A 27,135-nucleotide genomic window follows, 5' to 3' on the forward strand; every position below is an offset into this window, starting at 1 on the left:
ATAGCAAGAAGGATTGTAATGTCGCAGATAAATATACGGCACGGATTTATCTTTTGCCCCCAAGCAGCTTTGTTCTGGGAACCCTTGAACAATGTTGGCTAATCATAGCATTTGAAACATTTCGATGTGTCATCTTGCAATAGTCAAGAACAAGAGGTGATTTCTTAGGACATGACAGGCCTGTTATGGGAATATAATAGAAAAGTGAGGTAATAGCAGAGCAAAGGGCTGAAACGGCGATGAAATAGAGAGGAGACAGAAAGAAAGAACACAGTGGGGAGCACAATAAAGACAGCAAGACAAATACAGACAACCAAAGACAAGGCGAGATCGTGCCCCTGCCTCTGTGTACATACGGCAGAATGTACCAGAGCACAGAAAGACCAACGCATTTGAGATAAGCCCCTTTACTCAGGCGTGCTTTTTATGGCTACGTTGGCAGCGTAGCTTCATCTACATCAGCAGGCAGAAATGTATAAACAGCTGATCCCCCCCCCCTTTTTTTTTTGACTAGTCAACAGCAAATTTTAATCATAGACGGATTTTTATGGCCCTAAACGTATTTTTGACCCTGATTTGAAAATCGTATTGACTATTTTTTTTCCGAGTTGGGATATTCTCATTTTTGGTTTTCAAGTTTGACTTTTAAAAGTTTGCGCAACATGAATTTTATCATGCGTTGTAATTTATAGCTACACTAAAAAAAGTTTTTAATCAATTTATTGTTGATGTATGATATAGGAAGTAATTGAGTCCCCCGCCCCCACCTCAAAACACAATACTACAATTCCAAACTCATCCTACAGCATTACTCCTAAAAATGAACTGCTCATAGATCATTTAAAACAAAAAAAAAATGCACCAGAAGTACAGTTGCCTTCGCAATATTATAATGTTCAATTATTGGACCCATACGAGGCTTTTCCTAACAATTTGCTGCTCCTAGCGGGATTTTAAAGGATATGTGCAAACACCGACTAGTAAAGGGATTTGGAACTGTTCATAATTCCCATCACCATATATATAAGGCCCAAATTGCAGCTGACAAAAAACAGCCCCAAAGCCTTATGCTACAACCGCCATATTTCACGCGGGTACGGTCTTTTTTCGGGAATGAGCAGTGTTGTATTTGCGTGAAACATACCTTTTGGAATCATGGCCCAAAAAGTTGCTTCATCAGAATAAAACACATTTTCACTTGCTTCAGGCACTCCTTTGTGCTCGGCGCCACCAGACTGTACAACAGCAGTGTGGGCCACAACTCACAGACTCAGTGCCAGTTTTTGTTTTGTTTTTTTTTCACCCCAATATGCTGCTCTGTTTTTTATGTTCGGTTAAACTCCCCCCAAAAATTAAATAAATCAAGAAAAATAAGATCACATGCTACTTTACCCGAAAAAAAGAAAACGGCATATGCAACCGTTCATATTTTTTTATTTATTTTTATTCTGAACTTGTAAACACTCGGTTGTATCCTATGAGCTGAAATTTCCCTTTGAGGATCATTGACTGATCATCTTAAACTATTTTATCGTTCCCACGCGCATTTTGGGAGATTGAAGATGAGATAAGATAAGAAAACCTTTATTTGTCTCACAATGGAGTAATTCGCAATTTAAAGCAGCCAAATTTGGAGGGAAGAAAGTAGAAAAACGAAGTATTTGCATGCACAAAATAATTTAAAAATGAACTGTACATAGTACAGAACGCCATATAAAATATAAAATATATGATATAAGCTTATATGCAACTGCATATATGCTTTTTCAAGTGCTTCTTTTCTTTGCAAGACAAGTCTTCCGTCTTGCCACCATGGCCCAAAAGGAAGATTGTTGTCACATGTAATAATCAGCCAATACTTGCCAGAAATTGCTACAGCCCCTTCAGTCGAGCTGTCAGCATTTGGCAACCTCCCTGAGCGGTTTTCCAATTCATCTTTTCTTCAATTATCCAGCGATGTCCAGTTCGTTGCAACGTCACAAATTGTGTGCACTAGATGTTGACAGTCTTCACTGTGTTTCAGATACGAAATAAGATCGCAATATCTATACTTACCCAACAGAATCTTCTGAATGCCTCTACAGGATTTGGAACACCGTCAACATGTTTTTGTCTTGCACATGCTCTTCTAAATTGCTAATCAATACGTAATTTCATTTACTCGGTTGTGCTGGTGGTGCCCCATCTTCGTTGAGCCACGAGTTCAACCGAATTATGATAACCGAATAACATTTGTACCAATTTTGAGGAAGCAACATCACATAACAGTTGCGGTCATCTGTCATCAGCTCGCAACCTAAACAATATATAAATAAGGACAAAGGACTCCAGGGATAAGACCGATGTGTGACTGTGACCAGACAGCAAAATAATCTACGTAATCCGAATCGAAGCCCTCAAGGCTTTTATAGATCAACAGCATAGATTTTCTCTCTGTCTCCATTTCTACCTGGCTTAGGTTTAATTCAACTCAATTAAATCAAGCTCAGAGTTCCTAGAGAACACAGTCATTCATCTTTTGAGTCGAGCTACTTCAGCTCAGCAAAAAACAAAAACACTCCTTTCCCTGCTTTTTTTTCTCCACAGACGCCATGAGGGCAGTCTATAGTTTCAACCAAATTAGCGTTGATGATCTCGCAAACAGCTTTAATAGATGTCCTGGCCTCACCATTACGTCAGAAAATGTGTTCACTTAATTCCAGCATCCTATACCGGTTGCGTATTTAATTAGCTTCTTTCTTTCTTTTTCACATTCTTATCAGTCAAAATGTAGTGTGAAATTAGAAAAGTTATCCCTGGAACCAAAATACACCCTGGGGGTAAAATGCTTCACACAGCGCACCACAAGCTTTCGTTTTCACAAAATCAACACAATAATCAACGAGGGCAAAAACATCAACAAGTGTTTGTCCTTGAGTGACAGTTACTAGCAGCCATAGACGGAGACTTTGGCTTCATCGTGACGATATGAAACAGCTGGCGAAATGAACATTTTCCGAGGGGATACATATTTCATGAGTTGTGGACTCACCGTTGACAATTTAGCATTGAATAATAGATTCATCAAACCTGGATCGACTAATGAATAGCTTCCTCGGGTGAAAAGAAGAAAGCAAATCAGCAATACGCAAAGTAGAAATAGAATTAATGAGCGGTTGTCAAAGCTCAAATCATCCGCTCGGTAAAAGCAGGACCGTTTCCGTTTCGCGCCTAACCTTTGTACCTGGTCAAAGTTCTCCATTCATGAATGCGGGAGAGGTTCCATAGTCTTCTCCGTGATTGTAGATTTCACAGATGTGTAAATGATGTTATGTGAGGCGCGCTGAGCGAAGCTTTGATCTGCTATTCCACAAACCAGGCTGTACAACAAAAGGCGAGGAAATCCTGAGCTCACGCAAGCCTTGTATAATGTAAAAACTCGGTTTCTGTGATCCTCTGCTGATCTGCAAGCACTGGCAGCTGTGAAAAGGAGCTGCCCACAAGTATACTGTACATGGAGACGAAAACACAGACGGGGGGAAAAGTTGCGCTTTCCAGAGCGACGTCGCGCAACATAGTTAACGTGCCGCCGAGTGAACGGTCTGACTGATGCGTGCAAATCCAACTGGGTCTATCAATCAAGTGTCAACGTCACGCTTTGATGACATCATGAGCTTCGTGTCAGTTTACTTCACTTATCGTCTTCGCAATGTGAGAGGAACGATGATAGGAGAGATGCGATCGTAATCACTTGTACAGTATTTGTAAAAATGTAGCACTTTGTCTTCGGCAGCGATAACACACGCGGACACACTTGTTGGTGTAGCCTCGTGTACCGTCATTGGACATCAAAATACTATTCGGTTTTACAAGCTTTCACTGTGTCATTTACACAACATACCAAACTGTCACAAATATATTCTCAAGGCTGTATTCTGATGGATTTGCATTCTCTGGCCACACGCTTAAAACCAAGAGCGCGAGATAAAGTCAAGCACAAGTCACTTGGAATTCAAAGGCCACTTTTCCCACAGACCAGATGGTCCTCTTTTTTTTCTAATTAATTACTTGAGCAAAACTGTGGAGATGTGTTGATTTTTCATTCGTCTCAAAGATTTAAAACGTGCTGAATTGTTACTAAAAAGGTGACCTAAACACGTCGCAGACGATTGGATTCGGAGAATTTTATGAGATTCATCAGTGTAAAACCCAATCTATCGTGGCGGTCACATTTTTTATTCATTGGACTTCAAAATGGGACACCATTGCTCAATGTTTGTTGATCTAAATTATTGATGAGGGTTCAAATGATTCAAATTGTTCCATAGGATGAATGTAAATGGATGTCCAAGTCCTTCACATAAATGGGATGGTCATACAACCAAAATGGAAACATTTTAATGGGGGTTAATTATAATTTATCCTATATCGATATGAGCAAGCGGAACTAAACCTAGTTCTAATGTGGCTGGACTTCAAAAAAAGAAAAACGAAGCAAGCCGAGCGCAAGTGTAATCTCTGTGAAGCTCATTACCTGCAGGTCAGTTTTCTCATCAAATGTGCCCAATGACAACTGGCACTCATTGCACTGCCCATCATTTGCTGCTCATGACACCGCAGCGGCAAATCGGTTCACACTCAAATTACCTTTGGTTCAACAAATAAAGTTTGAAGTCCAGTCAGGTGTTAGATTGCAAGTATTATGATAGAATTCAACCACATTTGTCTGTTGTGACATTTGAATGGCAAGGATGAGTGGGTTCAGTTGCTTGTAGTGAGGACGGCGAGTTATTGTCTCGCCTTGCAAAACACTTGAATTTTGCTTTTAAAACATCAATTCATTCCTCAGATAATGATTTTCGTATTTGAAAAAAAAATGCGTGCATTTAGTTTGTGATTGCGACAGCATTTCAATCATTTCGGTTTGAGTCGAGCGACCCCAAACCGAGCCCGGTTGGGTTCACTCAGCACTCGGCCCTCACTGGCTACTAAGCATATCGCCGTATTTAGACAGGCTTAGTAAAATGCCACAGCGTAATATGTGCTGGCTAATTTTCCAAAAGGTTTGATGTGGACAATCTATCTGAATGTTCTGGTTGGGCGCATGGCCTGATAGGATGGCACCCCATTAGCTCAGTCAGACTGCAGGGCCCCACTGTTAACATTAGAATGTGTACTGGAGCATCACAAAGTGGAGCGGGGCTTAATCTTGCCATACTCATGTTCTTTCTTGCCTTATTGTGGTCAATGTGATGATAGCATTGATACAAGCCAATCACAAGTGCAAAATGCCTCGCAATTAGAGCTATGGGCGGTATTAATATTTTCATAACACCCCCCCCCCCCATGCCCCCACATCACCAATTCCCCTTCTCTATCAGAGGTTGGTAATCAGTTGTATCAAACTGTTTAATTACAGCTTGGCAATGACTACTTCATTTGATTAGACCGTTTACCTTATTGTTGCCTCAATTATATTAAAGAGATGTTTTCGAGAGGTTGCGGCGTTTGCTTGTGATATAGGATGCCGATGTGGACAATCTATCTGAATGTTCTGGTTGGGCGCATGGCCTGATAGGATGGCACCCCATTAGCTCAGTCAGACTGCAGGGCCCCACTGTTAACATTAGAATGTGTACTGGAGCATCACAAAGTGGAGCGGGGCTTAATCTTGCCATACTCATGTTCTTTCTTGCCTTATTGTGGTCAATGTGATGATAGCATTGATACAAGCCAATCACAAGTGCAAAATGCCTCGCAATTAGAGCTATGGGCGGTATTAATATTTTCATAACACCCCCCCCCCCATGCCCCCACATCACCAATTCCCCTTCTCTATCAGAGGTTGGTAATCAGTTGTATCAAACTGTTTAATTACAGCTTGGCAATGACTACTTCATTTGATTAGACCGTTTACCTTATTGTTGCCTCAATTATATTAAAGAGATGTTTTCGAGAGGTTGCGGCGTTTGCTTGTGATATAGGATGCCGAAAGGGGCTGAGTGACAGGGACTTCTTAAGACTTAATTTTACAAATACAGTAATAAATACAAGCTAGCGCACACCACGTCTCGCCACACAGCGAGCTGTAAGGTCTTTTGCATAATTGCAATAAAAACGTGTATTGGTCTGACTGATTGAATTGGGGCTTGGTAATTGCAGCATAAACAATGCGCTTGACTGTCACACTGCTACAGTGCCACAAGGCTGTCAACGATCCAGATATTTTTCTAGTGTCTACTATCATATTAAGCGGATCCACAGCCTGCCGTGTAATGACTATAATTATGTGGTGAGCATGTGCTACCTGTGGGCTAGCGTAACACGCATTCACGCATGCACGTGGAATCGAGCACACCTCTATTTATTTATTTTAATCCATGACCTGTCAGTCAAAATCAGTGTGCGCGATGCCAATTTTTTTTTCCATTAGTTTAATAACTTACCAACAATATATGCTCCCTCTTGTCCAAACATCAACATCTAAAATGTCAATATTAGAAACTACTTGGTGAGTATCTGAATAATGGCACATTCACAATAAAACTCAATTGAAGAATTTCATTACATTATAAATGTTAAGATGTATTCTTTTTCTGGAGAAATGTTTATTGCTGGAAATAAAGGGGACACACTGTTTAACATACCATCCACAGTCAGTGTTTTTCACCAAATAAAATTGCACAAATATACAAATGCCTGCCCAACATACTCATAATACAAGCAGCAAAAATCTGGATGTAAAAAAAGCGCAATTGACTAGAAAAAGCCATCACTTTGCCTTTGTGCAAGATAGTTTACTTCTATCTCATGCAGCGATTCATGAGCTGACGCCAATTCATTCAAATCATATCTAAATAGCACTATGAAACAAATATATTTGGATTCTTCACAATTCTAAACATTATTTTTACTTAGGTTTCTCCCTGCTTGTATTATTGCTGGGCACGATTGGTATACTGTATGTGTGCATTTTATTTCATGAAACGGTGAGCTAGGATGGAATGATAAGCAGTGACTTCTCGCCAGATTGGTTGTTTGATATGATGTAAAAATCCTGATTTTGAGTGACGTTGACTGTAAGAATCAAATGTTCTTCACTTAAAAAAGGCTTCTTTTATCCAGATCAATTAGTAATATATTCTTTAAATATGCAATGAATGTAAATGGGATCTAGCAGAGTATCAAGGGATCTAAGAATATCTGTGTGAAAATGGCAGAAAAGTTACAGATATCAAAATATCTGGCATCACGTCGCTCCGCCCCTGAAAAACACAAAATCGTATTGCCTCATCTGAATAGTGACACAAGCAAAGTTGCAATGATTTGGGGAATTTTTATCAATCACTGGTAGTGCACGGCAAAGGTGAAATGCATAGATGCGTTTGACTGTTGCCAACAAGTTTAAAATATGCATTACTGCCACCTACAGGAATGGAAACAACCACAACAGGAATGGAGAGCGAGAGCAGTCAGTACTTTAGTCGATAGCAGACAATGGATATTGAAATTGAACACGACTTTTTTTTTTTTTTTTTAATTGCAGCGGATGCCTTGCCAGCGCCGAGCATTTTTGATGACAATCCGTTTTCTTTAACAGTCACTCATCATTGTGCGAGTGCTGACGGCCGCCAATACAAGCACCTGTATAGTCAGCCGGCTCAACCCCCTTTATATCGACAGCGTCTCCGCAGCAGCCCGTCGTGCACCTCCCTCCACTTTCGAGTCTCTCTTTCTCGCTTCACTTCCTCCTCCTCTCAACCAGGAAAAGCGCCACATGCTACCACAGGAAGTCGATGTACATCTCTTGTCTCCCTCGCGCGACCCATATCAAACATACTGCACTCATTCCTCACCGTTGAGCCTTGCACACATCATATCGGAGTTGTAAATAGAGAGGAGCTTAAATGACAACAGCCCTTCTTCCGGAGGGATTTAAGGAGGAGAAAGGTACTGATTTGCGCGAAAGACGGCTGCCGAAGATAAAATGTCGGGCTTTGGGTCTAAATTCCACATGAATGCCTTTCCCTTTAGTGCGCATTATGATGGCAATGGACCATATCATAGTATTTGTTTTTCTTTAGAGCTGTCCCTGGTGATTTATGTTCCCCGGGGACAAATATATCATGTCACAATACAAGCAATGTTTCTGTCACACCGAACGCGGGGGGGCTGAATATGAGAGATTTGTGTACATCTGTGGCAGAGTGTGTGGCTGGGTGATGAGACACTTGTGGCAGTGCCAGTGTGTGACCGCTGGCCCCCCGACTAGGGAGCGGCGCCTGGAAAGGTTACCCAGCAGAGTGGCTTTTGTATGGTAATGTGACCTCCAGCTCCCGAAGGAGGCCCAACACCTGCCCAGCACCCCCGCCGGGCTCATATCCCTGACACGTTAACTGTTTTCCCTGATAAGAACGTAACCGCTGTTAAGCAGTCACTTGTCACTTAAAAGTCAGTGTTCAACAGTGGAATTCCGTTTACCCGTCCTAAAATATATTCTTATGCTGCGTTTTAGGAACAGACAGAGTGGCAGGTGTTCTTACTCTGACAAAGACAGGACAATACACATTCAGAAATGTGCGTATGCATGTCACTTTTTTTCAGGAGCAGTAAAAAGACGGTATAACGTAGAATATGTTGTGTGAGAAAAAATTAGACACCTTAAAAGAAAAAGTAAATGTGTCTTTGTGCAGTAGCTACTGTATGTTGTATGCATTCAATCAAGTTTTCAAAGCATTTATAAAGTGGAGCTGTCGAGAATGTCAAAGTAGAAAAGAGGGCATCCTATAACATATGGAAAAGACGAGCTGGGAAATCTTCCATTCATGCTTTTGTGAGAATCGTAAGTTAGCATGCTATCATCAAAGAGTTCCACTCATCTATAACAGAAAAAAAATCTGCATATTTTTTTAGTATTAGCCGAATTTGACTTACCGGTAAATGCATAAAAAAAAAATAAAATAAAAAAATAACAATGTCCTTTATTGCCCGTCATCACCCCGTCACTCATTGTCAGCTCTCTCATGATGAACAAATTGAGGTGACATGGTGTTATAAACCACATTTTCAGCGGGAGTTTGGCTTCATAGTTTCAGCAGTCCGCGGAGGACAATACACACAATTTCATTATGTTAAAACGTTGGGATCATCCTGAAGCAGACATTTCCAAGGCAATATGTTGATTAGTGACGAGGATGCCCATGGAGATAAAATAGTCAACATTGCAGCATTGCACCTTCTTGGATCCTTGCATGCTACCTTGGTCCACTGCTATGAAAATCCGAATGTTTTGGAATGAGCCGATGAGACGGCAATGATGAGGTCAATGATCGTCAGTGTGTTCTTTCCATCTATCCACCTCGCCGTCTCGCGTATCTAAATCACAACCGAGATCTGAGCATCAGCTCAAGGTCTTGGAACAGCTATCCCTCAGGCTTGCATACACTTGCGTGTAATTCGAGCACCAGTTTCCTGTCCCTGAGGCAGCCCACCTACTGAACCAATTTCTCCGTCGTCACCATGCTGAGCATCGCTAACGCAGCCCTCTCATGCGGTTGTGTTTTATGCATTAGCTTAGCAGCGACTGTAGTTCTTTCCTCATTAACGTCACCCTTCAGTTGTGTCATTAAATATATAAATGTACCGTATATACTTGAAGTCATATCCATACGAGTCCTTTGCTACAATTTTGTCTATTTATTTATCCATTAAAAGTTAATTATGAATGAATGTCACTCTGAATAATTCATGTGCACCCCAGTGCTATGAATAAATAGCTAATACACCTCTGCTTCCACCCCTTTCGTGTTCTTCAAACCCTTTTAGTCGTACAATGCACTACTGTAGGTTATTGGTCTTTCTCTCTCCCCGGAGGGTTCTTGTGCACTTAGTCCTTATTAAAATTCCTATAGCACATAAACACACAATGACATCTGCACGCACGCACACACAAGCGCTCACGCACAGGCCAAGGACCGTCTGTTGGTACAAACCATTTATTAAAGCTCCTGTGAAGGTCCTGGCAGTCAGCCAGAGGGAGACATGACTTTGGATCTCATTCATGTCCACATCAGCAGAGTGAAATATTTCTAGGTGTTGATCCATGGCAGCCATGATTGCTGCAATCCACTTTTATCATTGTCAACTTTTACAAAGGGGGAAAATGAGCCTTTTTTTTCTGCACTTTAGCAGGTTGTCAATATAGTTCCTTCAAATCAAACGGTTACAGGGACAATCTCTTTTCGTGACATGTTTACGACATACAGTAGGAAAGAGAGAAACAGCTTCTCTGGATTCTTATCTAGGCATGGCCACTACAACTCTGAATCTGTATTCAAGTAGGAGACGAGCACAACCTTCTGCTGGACTTGATCTAATGTATCCACGGTGAAGTTATCTTTTTTTTTTGGCATATACAGTATGCATTCATTCAAAATGTAACCCTGGCAAATTAGAATCACGCAGCTTTTTGTGGTCCAGTTTGTTGCGGACGTATGCTTAAAAATACTGTATATGTTGTAAAAAGTTCTGCTAGCACATTAAAATTAACACATACCCCCACCCCTCAAAAAAAACATGACACTTGCACACTCGTCCCATTTAAGTAACTCCAGTTATTCTAGTTCACTGCACTCTGAAAATATGCAACCTTGGCCATTGCTCACATGCCATGCAGAAAAAGCGCAAAGTGCTCCTGAATTCTGCTGTGTCACCGACATATATTATTACAGAGGTTGACATCAGGCAATACCATCAATCTAATCTCTATTCAATGACAACGATAGATTGCCTTTAGTTCAATATAAAAGAGAATGAATATGAAGACAGAGTTCACCGATCATTAATGGGCAGCAAACTGTGCAATGCTAATTTACAAGTTCTTCATTACCTCCATTCTGAGTGGAGGGAATAATCTACAACAAGGTGGTTCGTTTCAGCAGCGAAAAGAAGATCTAACACATTTGGTAGAGGTTGATAATGGTGCTTCACTTTCACACCGACCACTCAGAGGGAATTACAGGGCTGCAGAGGAGAGAATGTCTGAGTGCTTTAGTTAAAACCAGGGGTAAATGCTATCTCATGCTTACACGGTCCTTGATCCATGGGTGCCGAAGCTGCCTGATCGCTTCACAGCCCGGCCCATTTACATTTTCAACCGACAGATTCACTCGCATTGTACGGTATATTCTGCTTTACAGGAATCGATTCTTTTCTTACAGTCCACCGGTCTCCAGCACGGCCGTTACCTGGATTGAGTGATACAGCAATCAAAAGGATTGGATGCAATGAAAAAGAAAAAAAAACATAGAAGTGCAGGGTAAAGCTCACAGTGCGAAGCTGAACATAACGCTCAAAGAGAGGATCGGTACGGAAGGTCTCTCGAGAAGACCCCGGCAGCAAATAAGGTTTGAGGAGCTATTAGCTTTTTTTGTAACTGCTGTCTATCAACTGATCGGGTGTATTAGCCTTCAGTGGCTAATCTATCAGTCAAAGCTAAGCCTCTGGCTCGACAACTCAGTGACTGATATGCCTCATCATTAAGAGTACTGTTTTTTTTTTTGTTTGTTTTTTTTTAGTAAAACATGCTTACCAAAGACAAGACTCACAAAAGACACCCTGACCACTCAGTCTCTCGCTTGACAGCAACTGCTTCACACTAAACGAGAGAGAAACCGAGGCAGTTCCCCACTGTCAGCACGGCACAAGCCTCAGCCGAGCGCTGTTCATCACCCTCACAACCAAGGCTAAATTTGAGCACAAATATGAATATATGAATAACTGAACAAGTGGTTATTGTTATTCACCTGCGTTCATGCTGCCAAGCCTGCAACCTCTTTTGTTTGGAGCCAGTAGTTCTGCTGAGCACGGGCTTTCTGACAGAACATCTTAAGTGGGGCAGAGGGGAGTGGGCACAGGTGTTACTGAGTGGCTCTTTTACTGAGGGAGAATGACCTGTGTCTGAAAATGCCCCCTCTGTCTGTCTTCGGAGGCTCCCGCTATGCCCCCGTGCCCTTTATCCTCAGTGGTTACCATACTGGCATTAAAAAAAAAAGAACTCCCAGTTGCCCAGATGGCAGACAGCAGGGGCCCCCTCACGCTTCCTGTGTCACTGAAGGCTTGGCCCCCTGAGTGTGTCTAAGATGCAGTTTTGGACCATATGTCCCTATGAGTGACTGAACCATACAGATAAGACATCTGCACTGCCCAACATAAATCATGTGGAGGAACAGTGCATCAGTACATTGCCTTTAAATGAAAGTAACTATATAAATGAATACATAAATACGATTGAGTGGTGTTTTTCAAGACGCGAGCCGTCGTGCATTAGAAATTTTGGGAGCAAAAATTTGAGAGACAATCAATTCACAGCAAGCAGAAGTTTGGCAGGTAGTGAACAATCATTTAGAAAAGAGGCTGCAAGCTGTTTGGTGCCTCTCCCAGTCAAAGTTTCCAATCAAACTACACATAAAACTAAGAGAAATACTTGCGTATTTAAAACAAACAAACAAAAAAAACACTACATCACGTAACATAATGGGAATTTGCCATGACGCTTTAAGCAACGGCTAGTTAAACACAAAGGGTGCAGTGACACGTGCAGACAGGCAATAGAATACGTACAGGCACTAATATTTGTCCTCCTCAACAAGCAACATATACCGTATTACTGCCGCTTACTGAGTCATTTCCAGCAGCTGTGAAACTCTTCCTAATTCGTGTCAACTATAATACTGTTCCCCTCATTACAATTTTTTTTTTTGGTTGGGGGTGGGACTTTTGGGGAGACTGGAACGGATTAATTGCATTTCCTTTCAATTTAATGGGGAAAGATGATTTGAGATTGGGTGTTTTGAGTAATGAGTGTGGTTACGGAACAAATTCAACCTGTACCTCAAGGCACCCCAGACAATTGAAAAAAAAAAACGTTTTTTCATCAAGGGGATGCACAAAATAAAGTCATCTGGATCCAAACACATATTTTTACATCGATGTAGAAGCCATTTTAGAAATGTACTTGGATCCGAATGGTTTTATTTTGTGTAAGCACTTGATGAAATACAATTTTTTGGAGTGTACTTAGCTTTCAGAGAGTAATGACAAATTTCTTCAATAGAGACATTGCTTACGTGTTAGGAGAGTTAAATTAAAAGATCATCTAGAAATGTATTCTCTTCAAGTTCACGTCATACTGACATCAGGAGGCAGGCAGTGCCAGCGGTGATGCCCAGGAGCGAAGGGAAGGTCAGCAAAACTTCACAATTCAAGTGGTGCTGATGTCACAGCATGCATGGCTCAAGTGCTTGGCAGTGCATCTTAACAACAAAATGTGACATTATTAGAAGCTGTCAAATTACAGTCTAAAAAGCAGTCTTGACTGGGGAGTGAGCCAGAGCGCCGCTGCAGGGCTTTCAATCTGCCCGTAATGGGAAAGATGGAAGAAGATAAGATTCCAATTCAGCCATTTCTGCACAGCCCAATGTAATCACACTGCAATCCGAGCAAGCATTGGGGGAGTTGAAAGAATTCTTAAAAAGACAGAAAATCTTCAAGTGTGGTTTCATACACAAATCCCATCACTGCTCCTAATTGTTCCACTCATTCAAAGTAAGATTTAACAAAGTAACGTGTAATCTGTGAGTTTAAAGGATTCTCGCGATGATCAGAGATCATAGAGTTGACATGGAATACAAGGAAAGCAAGAGCTCTGAAGGACTTGCTTGCGGGTTCACATATCAAAATTGCTTCTGAGAATAATTTGTCCAATCCTTATACACCTCATTAAAACGCAGAAAAAATGAGTTTCAAAAGAAATAAAAGTCAGAGCACTGACCTCCACCAAGTCCGATTTTCATATTGGGCTGCACACATTTTAATCTTTTTAGACGCGCACCTTCTGCATTTGCCCTTATTTTGTTATGATGATTCATGTGCTAGTCATTGAAAAATTAAGGAACAAATTAGGTCCGCTTAAAAATATTATAATAATAGCGGGTACATCTCTATCCAGTGTAAAGCCAGGCCTGCGTAAATTTTGGTGGCACTCCGATACGGATCCTTTTATTAATCTAGGGGAAAGTATAGCCGGCAGGCTCACATATGGACAACCCCGTACTTTAAAGATTTCAGTGATTTGCTTCCAAATACATGAAATATGATTGAAGATAAATGCTGAAAAATGTGCAAAGAAAGAACAATTTAGCATTGAATTCTTGAGCTATGAAGAAAAACAGTTTTCACTATGTCTCCATTTCTGTTGTCCGGATCGTTTAGACGGACGGGGCTTGGGTTTTCTGTCATGAGTCGGTCCTCCTCCACTAAGTACTGAGCACCGTCATTCCAGACTATCCTCCCACCGGTCCACCTGCTAGCCCGTTATGTCATGTGGACCCACGAACGATACAAAACAGAGTGAGGCGGTGACTTATGACGACGGTCTGTTGGCTAGCAAGCCTCGCTGCCTGTGAACCGGTGTCGGCATCATCCAATAGGTCAGCGCCTCAGTTGGTTTTGTGCCATGCGTGGGTCCACATAACTGAGACATTTCAGGGAAAGTTAACTGTTATTGAACTCAGCGGCTTAGCACATGTTATTCAGATTGTGGCTCACATTACTGATAAGTGAGCACACAAGTTCTTGCAGAAACGTATCTGAGCGACAGAGAAGAGTCGAGCAGAGCGTGTTTTCAGTCCAATCAGCGGGCACCCTCACAGCGTCCGACAGCTGGGAGAAGGGCTCGATTTTCTCAGAATTTTAGAAGCTCGTTTTATGTATTTGGCAAATTTTTATTTCTTCAAATGTGGCAGGCCAATAACACGATTTTCTGTGGTGAGTCAAATGTTTACATTTTATTTTCACTTTCATCTGGCTCAAACATTTACATTATCAAGAGTTCTGTAATTCAGATATTAGCGGCAATTTAACCACTTTTTTTCCCCTAAAATTATTTTATCCATCCATCCATTTTCTAATCAGCTGATCTTAACAAGGGTTGCGGACACGCGGGAACCTGTCCCAGCTGTCTTCGGGCAGTAGGCTGGGTACACCCTGAACTGGTTGCCAGCCAATCGCAGGGCACACATTCACCCAAAAAAAAAAAAAAAAAAAAAAAAAACATTCACGCTCAAACTCACACCTTGGGACAATTTTGAGTGTTCCATGAACCTACCATGCATGTTTCTGGAATATGTGAGGAAACCTGAGTACCCGGAGAAAACCCACGCGGGCAGGGGGAGAACATGTAAACGTCACACAGGAAAGCCGGAGCTGGAATCAAACCCTGCACCTCTGCAATGTGAGACAGACGTGCTAATTAGTCACCCACTGTTTCGCCCTTTTAAATTATAATATATTTTACATCACTAGATCGACGCTTTAATTTTGTATTATTAATTAATCTATGAATGACCTGCCCATCTGTCTGTTTTAAAAATTAAATGTCGCCCTTTAGTTTGCCCAACCCTGATCTAGGAAATAAAGTAGCAAATGGTAATGAAAAAGTAAGGCGGTCATAAATAACAGATCAAATGTAAAGCAATACCTTGCAAGTATATTGACATGTCATCAACATTGTCATTTTCCACAATTCAGAGCATGCATGCTAATAATGCAGTTCGCAGGGATTTGTAGCTGCTAGTAATGTATCGTTAACCACAATATACAGTCTCTTGAGCCTGTGTAGGGGGCAATACGACCCTCTGTTCTTTACATACGATACGTTCATTTTGTCCAGCGGGCAGGTTGACAGGCGGTGGTAAACTGCCGCCCACTTAGCGCGAGTTGAACTCACTCTGTTCTTTTACATCTATTTGCATGGTGCAAGTTCAAGTTGTATATCATCTTGTATACGTTTCCAGCTTTGCCATCATGATTTAAACCATTGTATACGATAACTGATTCAAAAAGCATATCTTTTTATTTTCTCAAAAACGAGCTGTCGCCTCAACTTTCTGCAAACATGCTGCACCCTATTTGTTTTAAGTGCAGAGTCTGAGTCATTGGCTCGGTCTTAAAGTTCTTTGTTCCTAGAAGTACACTTTCTTTTGAAAGACCAAGCTTGGTGTGAGAAATTAGGAGGAATTTCTGCTCTGGCTCTCTTTAATTGGGCCATATTTAACCTGTCGCATTTTAGGACACCCTAGAGCATGGGAGAATCCAAAATAATTTGCTTTTTTTGTCTAGCCTAATTCCCCTTCACCAAATCAAGGTCCAATTAACATCAGTAAGGCTCCTACCAAACTTCCTTTAGTGTGAGTCAGATTATGATTTAAAATCAGAACTCTCTTTTTTTTCCCCCCTTCCCTCACAGTGCTGATGTTTGTCGGGTATAGTCAGCTCGAGATAATGGAACAATTTAAAGATACATAAAAAGTCAACATCCAGTGATCTGCAAATTTTTTTTTTGGATTGACCTCTATAACCTTACCTATCAACTCATTGAAGTGACGGTTGACCGTCACCAATGGCGCAACATGCCATTGGCTGCCACTGCAAAATTATGATGTGGTGGGCAATGTGAGACGATGAGCCCAGAAGCGCTAACATTCAGTAAATAGGAAGAGAGGAGAGGAGATGAATAGGAGAGGATAAATTGCTATTTGTATGTAGCAGCAGCCTTTTGTCAACAGTCACTATCAAAGGATTTGCTTCCACGTCCTCTCAGCCTCTGTCAAATTGTCACCGAACCTTTCCTGAAAATCAAAGAAACCTTCTCCCCTCGCGCTATGACATCAACTCTCTCAATAACACAGGCACGGAGAAAGGGTTCATCTTGAAAGAGGAAAGGAAAGTCTCGGGAGATTCCAAAGAAAGAAAAAAAAATGTATCTGCTTTCATTTTCCTGAACCTTCTTCGTGAGGAAATGCCATTATTGTGCTCTTGAGCTGTGAGAATTAGAGGTCCATGCTGACTAGTCAAACAAACAGCATCCATCCCACTGTCTCATTTATCTCCTCAAGTGTTGCTCAGCCATTACTGAAGTAATGATGTGAGGGAAAGGTTTATAAAAGTGCATCTCCACAAAAGATCCCTACCTCCTCTAATCTTCCTCTGACAGGACCGGAGAAATCCAGCTCAATGTTGCATTTGGCTGCTTTGTGTCTTGAGTGAAGGATCAGACAAGAAGTTCTGAAAAGTAGAACTGTGCAAGATGTTGAACAAAAACATCCCACAGTTGAACTTTATCCGCAAACAGTCTTGTTGTTTGACACGGCACTTGAAGTGTAAATGGATGAAATCCTACTTCTGAATACCAGGGAGATTGCATCCAGCGGCGGTACACACGTGTTGGAGATGGAAAGTTGTTTACAGGTGTGAAGCCGATGTGTGAGAGCAATGTGAGACGATGAGCCCAGAAGCGCTAACATTCAGTAAATAGGAAGAGAGGAGAGGAGATGAATAGGAGAGGATAAATTGCTATTTGTATGTAGCAGCAGCCTTTTGTCAACAGTCACTATCAAAGGATTTGCTTCCACGTCCTCTCAGCCTCTGTCAAATTGTCACCGAACCTTTCCTGAAAATCAAAGAAACCTTCTCCCCTCGCGCTATGACATCAACTCTCTCAATAACACAGGCACGGAGAAAGGGTTCATCTTGAAAGAGGAAAGGAAAGTCTCGGGAGATTCCAAAGAAAGAAAAAAAAATGTATCTGCTTTCATTTTCCTGAACCTTCTTCGTGAGGAAATGCCATTATTGTGCTCTTGAGCTGTGAGAATTAGAGGTCCATGCTGACTAGTCAAACAAACAGCATCCATCCCACTGTCTCATTTATCTCCTCAAGTGTTGCTCAGCCATTACTGAAGTAATGATGTGAGGGAAAGGTTTATAAAAGTGCATCTCCACAAAAGATCCCTACCTCCTCTAATCTTCCTCTGACAGGACCGGAGAAATCCAGCTCAATGTTGCATTTGGCTGCTTTGTGTCTTGAGTGAAGGATCAGACAAGAAGTTCTGAAAAGTAGAACTGTGCAAGATGTTGAACAAAAACATCCCACAGTTGAACTTTATCCGCAAACAGTCTTGTTGTTTGACACGGCACTTGAAGTGTAAATGGATGAAATCCTACTTCTGAATACCAGGGAGATTGCATCCAGCGGCGGTACACACGTGTTGGAGATGGAAAGTTGTTTACAGGTGTGAAGCCGATGTGTGAGAACAGAGTGCAGTCATCAGGGTAAGGTGTGTGATGTACAAAACACGAACTGACGCCGTTTGGTGTTGGTCACCAGAGGCACACAGCGCTCAGGTAGGACACTATAATAAACACCGAGTTGCCCACCTATTGAAATTTCTTCATTGCCAGAACAATTTGTCGGAATTTCCACATTTTGAACCCTTTGTCAAACTCATTATCGCGTACTCACCTCACTAAAATCATGGCATTATGCTGAACAAATTAATGGCGTATTCCAACAAGTACAGTGGTACCTCTACTTACAAAATTAATTAGTTCTGTTAGAAACTTAACGAGAACATGTTGTAAGTAGAGACGCGTTTTCCATGTAAATGCCCTAATCCGTTCCATCCAGGCAATATTTTCCTGTTGAGGCGTTTCGTAACTTGAAAATTTCATATGAAGAGACGTTCGGAAGTAGAGGTACCACTGTAACTCCTCTGGTTGCACTTTAGTTGTGAGGAAAGAAATTTAATCTGTGCTGTATGTTGCACATAGAGCATATTTGGCAATAAATTTGACTCTATAAGTGCGCTGAGACTGACTGACAACTATTGCAATACGTCAAGCCTAGTTTGAAAAAGCCTATTGTCGCCACGGTCTCAATTAGAGACTGGAATCAATCATGCTAGTGCGCATTATTGTTTAACTGTGAAGAGCCGAGTGCTTGTCTGAGACACTGGCAACAGCTATAATGGGATTCTTGTATGATGAAGCACAATTAATTAGCACTGGATCTCAACTGCCGCAACAATACATTTTCTTTGCAGATTGCAAAATCATTTTGAATATGACCAACATCAAGATGTTTAACCAGTAACTAAATGGAACAATTACAAATGACATGCATTTTTTTTTGTCTTCGTGGGACAAAATGTAATCCAAATAACTAACAGACAGTACTACAATGTTTGCCGCAACCACAATCCATCCTTCGTTTTAATTAGGTAATGACTTCATCCATTAATTAATGTGTTGGGGAAAAAAAAAAAGAAACTTACTGCACATTTCAAAAGCTACATTGACCAAATGAGAGGCAAACCCCCAAAAACATGCTTCGATCATACAAAGTTCTTCGTTAGATATGGTGGTTGTTGAGGATGTGTACACCGATAAAATTACCTCTCTGCCAGCGGTCGCCAATCATGGACTAGTGCCGCTCCGTGGGACATTTTGTACTGGGCCGCAGAGAGATGGTGAGCAAAAAATATAATTTTTGAAAGAGGTTTTATTTAAAAAAAAAAAAAAAAAAAAAACAACGGATCCCCCATGCCTCTTTACATGTCAAACCACTCTTCTCTGTCTCTTAAAAAAGTAAGCCAATATGCTAGCTAAATTGAGTAGTAAAAAAATAAAATAAAACAATCAACTTCAGGAAAAAAAAGTAGGCCAAGTGATGAGACGAATAGCCGAGACCTTCCAAGAACAAGAAAGCTGCATTTAAGAGACAATATCCGGTGCTTCTCATGGACCAAGACTGGGTCAAATTTGGTAGCGGGCTTGCAAATGAGGCAATGAAGCCTTCAAAATACCCTGAAAAAGCACTTTTTCTTTGAACTCGCTTATTTCCAACATCCAAAAGTTGTGAAGTGAGATTTTTTTTGCAACAAGGACAACAAAAGTAAAATCACAGAGTCGACTGGTGTCATTCTCGAAAATTACCCCAAGAAGGGGACATGCCTGTTGATTTTGGGGGATGGTGGGCAACTGCCGAGGTGCCGTTGAGCAAGACACAGCTCAATTGGTTCATCACTGAATACAATGAATCCAATTTTCAAAAATAATAAATAAAACATTCAGCACACTGGCGAGTTGTATCTTTAAGCACATAACATTTGTTTCTATGCTGATCTGTCATGATATTACTTCATGTGAAACCACTCAGTCACACGAAAAATGTTGGGGACCGTTGTTCTACGAGATGGAATGACATGGACAATAGGCAAGCTGCTCGCGAGGTCATCAAATACGATAGAATAGCCCGGGGGCAAGCGCACCCACTCTTTCAAGCAGAGATGGAAAGGAGACAGCATACTGCAGCTGTCTTACACTCTCTCACTAGCTGACAGCACTCCCTTCCACCTTCGTAGAGGGACGCGGAAAAGTACACAAAGGAAAGATGTTGCGCTCCCACACAGATACAACCGTCAATGCATGCGCTCGCTCGGTAAGTCTGTTACAGAAGTGGAATTATTTCATCTCTCAGGGGTCCTGTTAAGCTCTTACAAAGCCTCACTGCGTACAGCAGGTAGATTGATTGTGACTTATTAACTGTGAGTGAGCCTAACAGAGTGCATTAAAACAAAAGGAAATGCAATATCCCCGACCATCAAGCGCTTGTTAAAGCTTTAATCAAAGCCTTTCCATATCTGCATCTCCACTTCGGCTCATGAATTCCAAACGGCATCTTTATAAACCTGAGGAGACCACAAAGGCACTACGCACAATGACCCAGAAGATACATTACAAAAATAAGACTTTAAACAATAGAAGCGCCTTCTCAATAATCACCGCTGTGGCTTTCATTGTCATTTAAAAAAAAAAATCATATTTCCTCCAGGACTGCAGAATTGTTCAATTGCTCTAAATGAGTCTAATGAGGATCATTATCACCAACACAAATACCTAGAACTAATACATAGTCGAGAGGCGCAAAACATCATGATTATCATCATCATCATCATCATCATGAGCAAAAACACCAATAACTAATTCACTCTTGAGTGGCGCAAATCAGCAAGTGACCTCAGCTGATCGGGGCTGACCACTGGCTGTTCAACAAGCAGCTCCTCGCTGTCTGCAATCAAGCAAGCTGCACTGATGGTGACACTTCCATTTCAGCCGTGTGAATATGACTAAGAGTCGAAATCACAGCCATCATCTCATCTACTTATTGAGGCAAGACGTGTGCAAGATGACCATCCCAGTGGGGAGCGGAATGACAGGTAGACATGGATGACCATTAGCAGGATTGGTTGGGTGTTTTTTCTGTTTTTTTTTTTTTTTTCTTTTTCCAGGACCCAAGTTTCCTCGGGCTACACGTGATAACTTTGCATTCATTATTCACCTTTACCCATTACGCTGTATGATACTATCAATGTAAAAATATACTTTGTATATAGTGTGATATATATATATATATATATATATATATATTTTTTTTTTTTTTTTGTAGATCACAAACATAAACATGGCAGATATTTTTGGTTCACATTTGTATGGATCGTTTAAAAATTTAGGAGTAACCATTGTGCATCCTTTTTTTTTTTATCCTGTTCTGCAATGATACAATAAATCATTGTAAATTGTAGCATTTTTGCTATCATGTATTTCATTTTAATTGTGTTGAAACTGGAACTTTTTGCTACATCTTGGCCAGGATTCCCTTGAAAAAGCGTTTTCGGCGCATTCCCGGATGGATAGATAAATGAATAAATAAATAGGCCACTAAATATGAATTGCTCGACTGTATTCATATCAACATATTGTATATTAGAGGATTCTGTTCTTATCTATGACCACTCTCAATCTATTTCCTTTCCTTTTGACACCTTCATATGAGTTCCGTCTTGGATTTTCAGTGACTACCAAATCAATGAATAATCAATAAAACACGATAGGTATTGTACACCAAGCACATGAATGAGGGAAGTGGGTGGGGCGGGTGGCTGCTAAACACAAAGGTACAAACAACAGGACCGCAAACAGCTACTCGCAAGAAAATTAATCAGGCTTGCCTGAAAGCAACCAAAGCTTCAGTGGATGTCTAATTGGATTAGACCAAAACAGAGGACAGGGTTCTGCGTGTTGTTGCTCTGATGACTTGACCTCTAATGAGGGGCCCTTTTTTTTTTAATTTCTTCAGATCTCCAATCAGACTGAGACTAATGACTTGTGGCACATTTGGCGCATGGTGGCTTTTCCAGAGAGTGACTTCCAAGTTAAACCGTGGGTGTGGAATTGGTCAAGGTCATGCAGAGCTGCTCAGCTTCAGCCCAAGAAAAAAAAAAAAAAAGACACGCACGTACACTCGAATCAAAAACTGTGAAGCCATAGGGAACATTTAACCGGCTCCTACAGTGACCTTTTCACACAAGAAGTGCTGTCACCTGAGAGGTTTGTTTGACAACGTACCTGCCAGGACAGCTGATGACACATTTGAAATGGGATGTGCAAGCATCGAGTTTTTCTGTTGAGGCAAGTCAAAAGTAGAGCCGAGAGAAACGGCTTAAAGCTCTCTGAGGGTGATGTCAATCAAATCCACCTCTGCACAAGTACACCCCAACCGTAAGCTCAAATGCTGCTGCGGGCCACCTGAGCTGGAGTTCATCTATGACCTTGTCACGCAAGGGGACACTATAGAGTACTGATGAAAAAAAATAAATGAAATGAATGTGAATGGAGGCGAATGGAGAATATGCGTTCAGACACTGTCCCAATGGTTTTCATTCGCCGTTTTATGCACACACTGTCACAGGACAGGCTCGGTTAAAAAATGCCCGTAAACTCCATGCCAGTGTGTGGGGGCATCTGTTGGTGTATTTGTAGGTCAGTTTTTCAATACTGCTTATCATTTCAGAGGCTGGGAGCCATCAATGACTAATGTGTCAGTCTGTCACAGTCAAGGACCTACCATATGGCGCCAGTTCATCCCCCCACTTCCAATTGGACTGTGTGTGCGTGGGCTTGTGAGAAATGCCAGTATAACTGCGCTATAATCAGGAAATGCAGAGGTAAGCCACTTTCTTTTTATGATTATTTGATCATACAGCGATTAGCCACTCTATTAGACCACCTGCCATCAAAATATATGCTTTACTGGAGAGTCTTTAAAATTCAGTGAACTCTTTCAACATTTGGAGCAGGAATTAAAACCTTTCTAATTGATTCTCCGTTTTTACACATTTGCACGTGTGCCAGGTGACTGGGCTTCTTGAAGGAATCAGGAATCAACCGTTTGGGAATACAACTCACAATAATTGAAAAAATGTGCAGAATATTTTCAGATCACAAAACATCATCTGATATAGACGGGCGCATTTTAGAAACAGTATTTGTGTTTTAGCGGGCGGCTTTGGCTAGGATCAATAAAATCAACATCTCATTGCTTGGAAGAATTAAAAAAAAAATCCTCAACAATTTTTATGATTTGTTTGAAGGGGGCTTGATCAACGATTGATTGTTAATTAATATGCCTGCAGTCCACGGGAAAGGAAGGAAAAAAAAAACACTGTGTGCTAAAGCAGTGTGCTGTGCCAATTAGAACAAGTGCAGGCTGGTGAGGATGACCCAGAGGCAAAGTAGAGCTGTGGACACCTCTCCCAAGGAGCCTGTCAATTATCACCCAGCAGTGCAAGTTTCCGGTCGACTCATGAGATTCATGACTCACATGAAGAACCTTGTAGATACAAGGCCCAGAGCCAGTTTTCAGTGTTAGCCTCTTTTGTGTATTGTTAAATGACCAATCGTTTCCCAGCATTCTTCCAGTAAGATTGCATTCTTCTAATTTCATCGTAGAATGGGTTCTGTCAGTCGTCATCTGTACTTGTGGGTAAAAAACAAAAACCGTTTGGGAATACAACTCACAATAATTGAAAAAATGTGCAGAATATTTTCAGATCACAAAACATCATCTGATATAGACGGGCGCATTTTAGAAACAGTATTTGTGTTTTAGCGGGCGGCTTTGGCTAGGATCAATAAAATCAACATCTCATTGCTTGGAAGAATTAAAAAAAAAATCCTCAACAATTTTTATGATTTGTTTGAAGGGGGCTTGATCAACGATTGATTGTTAATTAATATGCCTGCAGTCCACGGGAAAGGAAGGAAAAAAAAAACACTGTGTGCTAAAGCAGTGTGCTGTGCCAATTAGAACAAGTGCAGGCTGGTGAGGATGACCCAGAGGCAAAGTAGAGCTGTGGACACCTCTCCCAAGGAGCCTGTCAATTATCACCCAGCAGTGCAAGTTTCCGGTCGACTCATGAGATTCATGACTCACATGAAGAACCTTGTAGATACAAGGCCCAGAGCCAGTTTTCAGTGTTAGCCTCTTTTGTGTATTGTTAAATGACCAATCGTTTCCCAGCATTCTTCCAGTAAGATTGCATTCTTCTAATTTGACAAGAATAAATTTTTTTCCTTTTTCTAAATATGACTTTTTCTTTGCTCTATGCTGTGTTCGGAAATGAGCTATGAGAGCACTTTACCCTGGGTGACTCAGCATTGCATACTGTTATTTTTATTCTGGGTCCGAATTACGACCTTTCAAATGCACATGGTTAACATCGCAGGCTGACTTATTGTGTGACAAATCTTAATACAGATGATCCACATTGTTCCATACTTGCTCTTGGCAGTTATTCTTATGCTGGTGTGTCTTTAATCTGTTCACACGTGATCCTGACTGAGGACGCTCCTGAAGCTGTCGCCGTCCACTTATTTTGGCGTGCGCCAAGGCACTGATGACTGTGCTCAAGTGTGAACAGCCCAAGACACCGCTAAATGCAATATGACAGTGAATAAGAACCACCAGCAGCATAAATGTGGTGATGTGGTGTCATCATGTGTGATGCTATTCTTCCCCCTTGCTAATCACTATACAATGAAAATGGCTTTCGACTCTCAAGGTACCATGACCACGTCCGGTTGTTTCTTTGAGCATGACCGTTGTCAGGATGAGAGGGAGATGATGTAACCTAACCTTGCCTTCACATGGCCACGGCTGAGCCAACCGTCCTTGCATTCATGCTGATGAGATGCCGGCTAGGACAGTGAATCAGTTTCTCGCTGCGATGTGGCCCACCAGGGTTCTTTTCTCTTGCCTGTCTGAATCTGCCCCCAAGGTGTCTTCACCTTCAAACGACCAGTAAGCACATACTGTAATACCCGCAGCTATGATAGGCCGCGTTGGAGAAATTAAGCAAAATGGTTTGTTATGCAGTCCAAAATATCGATTTTCTGGTGCACACCATACAGAGGGAGAGATACACCATCAAGGAACGATTTCAGAGTGACGAGGTGCGCAAACGGTGATTGGCTCCTGAGTGAAAGTGGGGGTGCTACCTTGCTCATGGGCACCTAAACTGTAGTCAAGAAGCAGACTAATGTCAGTTCAACTTCGAGAGTGAAATCTAGTGGATGACATCACACGGGACATTTTCAGAGTTCAGTGAGCATGTAGAATGTGAATTCTACAATCGTGTTTTATTTTGTTTTGGTTTCATCTGTGTTGTTGTTTTTTTTTGTGTGTGTGTGATGCCACTTGAGTCGCATACAAGAAGATAATATGCTGACACCCATAAACCCAGAAATGAACATTTGGAAAGCTGAACCGCACTTTAAGATCGGCAAAGGTATACTGCACTGTTTTGGCAATGGAGGTAGTGACTCTTGGAACTGATCCACTGACAAAATCCTGGCCCCATTTAAACCTCGTAGAAGCAGATGTGCCACCCATGCAAAATCGAGAACAGATGCGGTATACGGCCAGAGTAATATAGTCGTAGGCTGCCTCCGTTGCATCTGATGATATGGAGCCAATAGGGGCATTTGTCAAATGCAATCAGGTGTGATGGGAAGAGAAGAACAAGGATGAGGAAGACGGCAGGGGTGGAGGGAATCAAGGCGTGCCAAACTCTTCCACTGTGTGGAGCACAAAGACCAAAACAGGGACACTGCCACAGCACAAGACAAAAGTACAAGTCTCTACCCCACTGGAGTTAAATCTAAATCTACTACACTCACACACAGAGGACACTGCGAATGAGTTACTATGTACACTGAAATATAACCTCAAAATACAGTATTTGCCGCAGACGGCTAAATTATCTCAAATGCCATGAGGTCAGATTTAATCAAATGTAAGCGACACACCACCGTTCTATTGGGTGCAGCGTTATCTACTCCGTGTTGCTCTTTCCCAAGCTTATAAAAACTTGCCCAAGGTCAGACTAAAGGCCAGTCCAGTTTGGGCCAGTCCCTTGAGTGGGGCACTTATATGGAAAGTCTGAATCTGATTTAGAATTGGCCACGCGCAAGCCGCCAATGAATGGGCACCCAGCCAGGCAGGCAGAGGCAGGCCAAAAAGGAGGTGGAAGCATGTTCACAAGACTGTAAAATGAACACACAAACACTTGGTTTGTTTTGGTATTTTCAATGTTGATTTCACAACAGAGCATGCCATTTCCACACAACAACGATTGAGCTAAAGTGTCCATACCCGAATGTAGCACCTTATTGAGGAGCTGTTTGCTTGAACGTAAACAGGACTTTTTTCATCAATATAGTGTCACAATGCGCAACACACTTTTAAAACTCCATAAAACTGACTAATTTGCCTCTTTTGTACATGGGAAATTGTGTCTCAGTTGCATGTGGTTTATGTGCAAACCAGATGGTAATGGGGCAATTTAGTTAAATTATTCCTAATTAAGAGGAACACCACTGGTTGAACATAAGCAATAAAGCAAAACCCATTCCACTCATTTTGTTTTGCTTTTATGAAGCTTACAATGATTCTCAATGCAGTGTTTAAGGCCATATAACCTGAAGGAACTGTGAAACACGATAAAACAATGCACTTCAGCCCAGGATGACCAATAATAATGCACGTGTGTCACATTTACTTTCGACCACACATCCTGGTGAGCTTTTTAATTTGAATGGCAGAATCCAAACCCACTTCAATGCTCGAAATGATCAGCTACGCCGATAAAAAAAACAAAACAAAACAAAAAAAAAACACCGTGGATGAAAACGCGGCACTTCCACACTTTTATGTTTAATTTCATTGCTTTGTAATTTGCATCTAATGGTTGACTGTCTGCATTCTTCCAAACTCCAGCAGGTGCCTTATTAGCTGTTTGGGGTGGGGTGTGTGTGGGGTGTGTGTGGGGTGTGTGTGTGTGTGTGTGTGTGTGTGTGTGTGTGTGTGTGTGTGTGTGTCTGTGTGTGTGTGTGTGTGTGCGTGCGTGCGTGCGTGTGTGC

The 27,135-nt window shown here is 41.5% G+C and overlaps 1 protein-coding gene and 1 long non-coding RNA gene across 3 annotated transcripts in view; both read right to left on the reverse strand.

The window, feature by feature from the left end:
- Positions 1 to 27,135, reverse strand: part of LOC109508953 (RNA-binding protein Musashi homolog 2) — a 228,647-nt gene that overhangs the window by 113,313 nt on the left and 88,199 nt on the right. The window lies entirely within an intron of this gene.
- Positions 723 to 15,359, reverse strand: LOC109508954 (uncharacterized). The gene is made up of 3 exons (XR_002166825.1): positions 15,349 to 15,359; positions 10,332 to 10,337; positions 723 to 1,171 (listed from the first exon to the last, which is right to left on the reverse strand). It is a non-coding gene; the product is annotated as an uncharacterized LOC109508954 (long non-coding RNA).

Source organism: Hippocampus comes, unplaced genomic scaffold (genome assembly GCF_001891065.2).
Source record: "Hippocampus comes isolate QL1 unplaced genomic scaffold, H_comes_QL1_v1.1 scaffold230, whole genome shotgun sequence".
NCBI classification, from domain to species: domain Eukaryota; kingdom Metazoa; phylum Chordata; class Actinopteri; order Syngnathiformes; family Syngnathidae; genus Hippocampus; species Hippocampus comes.